At 40.6% G+C, this 3977-nt stretch overlaps 1 non-coding gene across 1 annotated transcript; it reads right to left on the bottom strand.

Moving 5' to 3' along the window:
* Positions 1 to 2428: 2428 nt before the first annotated feature.
* Positions 2429 to 2535, bottom strand: LOC132604781 (small nucleolar RNA R71). Its single transcript, XR_009568881.1, has one exon. It is a non-coding gene; the product is annotated as a small nucleolar RNA R71 (small nucleolar RNA).
* Positions 2536 to 3977: the final 1442 nt, after the last annotated feature.

The raw sequence follows: 3977 nt of genomic DNA, 5'->3' as shown, positions 1-3977 counted from the left end.
ACGGGACAAAAATAGTCTCTTTATGTCTCAGAGTTCTTATGCAGAGGATATTCTTGACAGGGCAGGCATGTCACAGTGTAAGCCTTGCCCCACTCCAGTTGACACAAAAGGCAAACTAAGCGCTTCTTCAAGCGCCCCGTATGAGGATCCTACGAAGTATCATCGTTTGGCAGGTGCTTTGCAATACTTGACAGTCACTCGGCCTGACATATCATACGCCATCCAACAGGTTTTCTTGTTTATGCATGACCCCAAAGTCCAGCATATGGAAGTATTAAAACGCATTTTGCGTTACATTCGAGGTACGATTGACTTTGGCACACATTTATACAAATCCTCTCTACAGTCCCTACTATCATATTGATGTGCCGTGAATTTTGGCACATTTTATGCCTTTGTAACTAGAAGTGTTGCTTGTTTTTAAGTGTTTTTACATTGTTTCTTATGATATTTTTGTGTTTTATAGGGTTGATTAACTAAGGATCGGAAATGAGATGAAACGCTGAAAAACGGACAAATTGGAGCTAAATGACGGTCCGTAACTCATGTTACGGACCGTAACGGGATCCGTAACTCATGTTACGGTTCGTACCATTGAACCGTAATAGGGCCTAAATTTCCAGAAAGTTTTCATTGAAACCATCAGTGTTACGGTGTGGTGTTACGGTCCGTAACATATCACCGTAACATCAGCTAAATTTCCAGAAAGTTTTCAATGAAACCATCAGTGTTACGGTCCGTAACTCATGTTACGGTCCGTAACATATCACCGTAACATCAGCCAAATTTTCAGAGAGTTGCCAAGTAAAGTCACAAGTTACGCCTCCGAAGGACGGACCGTAACACAGGTTACGGTCCGTCGCATGGTGGCCGTAACATCAAAGCAGACAAATGACGAACGGAAGGACGGACCGTAACACAGGTTACGGTCCATAACAATGCGGCGTAAGGGCATTTTTGTCCAGAAACTTGGCGCGATTTTTGGCTCTATAAATACTTAATGTAGGGTTTTAATTCATCATTCAGATTTTCTTTTGGAGGCAAAAACCCTAGGTCTTTAATCTTAGAAGTGGTTGGAGCATTTAAGGCAACAACTTCACTCTCATTCCATCTTGTATTTTTGCATTGTAAGTTCATTATGTTTACTTGTAAGCTTTCTTTGTTATCCAAAATCATGAGTAGCTAATTTTAAAGCTAAGGTTGTGGAACCCATGATGGATATTATGTGAATGGGTTTCTGTTATTGATATATGCATAATGGTTGTTTGTATTCATTCAATTTTTATAATTTAGCGTTGGGTGATGATTGCAAGCATTATCCTAAGCCATTATATTAACTGTTCTTGGGAAAGAAAGTTAGTATTGGTAAGATTGAATGACAATGACTCGAGGCGTTAACCCTCGTTTAATAGACTAACTTAGGGATGAGAACAAGTCTAAATTGGCATTTTTGGTCATTCTTCGATTGCAACTCTTTTACATTCGGAAGAATCATAAAGAGGAAATACGACTTAACTGTTGGAAAACATTAAAAAGTTCTTAAGAGACCAAGTGCATATTCATAGAACAACCATTAGAAGTATATCACATTGAAACCTGAAGCATAATATCTAATCAAATTGGGGAATACAACCTTAGTCTCTATTTCGCATTAAATACAATTTCAGTCAAAATACTTAATTACATTATTCAACAACTATTTCAAACTATCAGGAATAGGATTAAAGCCTTTAAAGACTAGTATCGCATACGATTAGTACTCTTTTCTCTCCATATTCCCTGTGGGATTCGACCCCAACCTTGTTGGGTTACTATATTTGACAACGTCCGCTTTACGCCATTAATAGGTGTAATTTGAGCGTATCAAATTTTGGCGCCGTTGTCGGGGACTACGGTTTAGAAATTACTAATTGTTGTGTACTCTTCTTTAAAACTTTTTCTATTCCATCACACCTTGTTTTCTGTTTTAGTGAACCAGGTGAACATGGCAGGAAGACACAATCGCAATCAAGGAAACCAAGGGGGAATTCAAGTGAACCATCCTGCACCAGAAGAAGAAGAGGATGAGAATGTATTTGCGGAATTCATCGACGAAGCTGATTATGCTTCTGCTGTAGTTCCTCCTAGAACGGGAAATGCTAATTTCAAAATTGATAGTTCTATCTATCAGCTATTGAAACTTGAAGGCTATTTCCGAAATTCTTCAGAGGATTGTCCACTCCGACACCTGAAGAATTTCCTGCATGTATGTTCCCAACAATATCAAGGTGCTGTTCCTGTTGATGCACTGCGGTTACGAGTCTTCAAATATTCCTTGGCTGGCCAAGAAAGGGAATGGTATGAAAAGCTCCCCAGCAATACCATTCACACATGGAACGAGTTAGCCAATATATTCTTGAAAAAATGGTTCCCACCAAGCAAAAAGGCTGAGCTTCGGGACAAGATCTTTGAGTTTAGACAACTTCCGGGGGAACAATTATATGCAGCATAGGAGCGTTTCAAATATTATCTAGCTCAATCTCCGACTCATGGATTTTCGGATGCAATCCTCACCGAGAAGTTCTACAAGGAGTTAGATACCATGAATCAAATTGCTATCAACACTGCAGCTGGGGGATGCTTCATGGATAAATAATTTGTCAACATCACCAGGTTGCTCGATAAGCTTACTACTCACAACCAAGCTTGGCATTCTAGTGATAGTGAAATCCTGTCATATGGTAGCCCTTCTGCTGTCGTGGTGGCCAAAGAAAATCATGAACGAGACCATGCTTTTGCTCAATTGCAAACCACCGTGGATTTATTATCGAAGAGGCTTATGGAGAAAGAAGCCAAAGGTGTGAATGTTGTCGAGGAGATGCCACCTCATGCTCCCGGAATGTACCAAGTCTATGAAGTAGCTTATCTAGAGGGGCAGCCACAATATGAAGATGCGAATTATGTCAACAACTCGCAAGGGGGCTATCAAAGGCAAAATTATCAAGGTCCCGGTAATCACCCATGGCAAAAGCTTCAACAACAATTTCAAGGGAATAATTATGGAAGAAATGATCAGGGCAATCCAAATCAAGGGAATTACAACAACTATAATTATGGAAACAAAAGCTCCAACCCCTACATTCCACCTAGGGGGCAAGCATCCAATTCCCAACAGTGGAGAGATAATTCAGCTAATAACTCTGTCGGCAACACGTCTAATGATTCCGCGGAACTGAAAAGTATGATGCAGAAAATGCTGATGAATCAAGACAGAACAGAGAGCACAATCAAGGGAATGTCGCAGGTTCAATTATCTCATTCAGCTTCCATTCAGAAGCTTGAAGCACAATTCAGAGACCTCTCCCGAGAAGTGCATACTCCTCAACGGGGACAACTACCGAGTGATACAGTTCCAAATCCAAAAGGTAGTGGAGTAAACTCTGTGGAGAATGTACTTGCTATTAGCACCAGAAGTGAAAAAATACTTCAAAGTGCTAATAAAAAGGTGATTGATCTGGAACAAATTGTTGAAGAAGAAGGGAAGCCTGATGTATCTAATGATATTGTGGAGGAAGAAGCAGGGGAGGAAGTCCCTATTGTAGCTGAAGAAGAGCAGAATCTTGATAACCCCAAGGCACCGGTGGAAAACCAGGAAAAGGGGAAGGCAAAACTTTCTAGTGCTCTTCGCCCTTTGAGCCAATTGTTCAAATCTTCACCGCCTTTTCCTCAAAGTCTAGTGAGAAAAACAGAAGATGAGAAGTGTTTGCGATTTTATGATCAACTCAAACAGTTGACGATGAACATTCCTTTCATGGATGCTGTCCAAGAAATGCCTGGCTTTGCTAAGTATTTGAAGGGTCTCTTAACAAAGAAGAAAAAGCCATTGAAACACGACACTGTGGGTATCACTCACCGCGTTAGTGCCATTCTTTCCAAGACCACAGTGCAAAAGAGAGAAGATCCTGGAGCATTCACAATTCCATGCACCATAGGGCAGC

Source organism: Lycium barbarum, chromosome 7, assembly GCF_019175385.1.
Source record: "Lycium barbarum isolate Lr01 chromosome 7, ASM1917538v2, whole genome shotgun sequence".
In the NCBI taxonomy this organism is placed as follows: domain Eukaryota; kingdom Viridiplantae; phylum Streptophyta; class Magnoliopsida; order Solanales; family Solanaceae; genus Lycium; species Lycium barbarum.
Note: the sequence above shows the minus strand (reverse complement) of the source record. Positions and strands in the feature narration are given on the sequence as shown.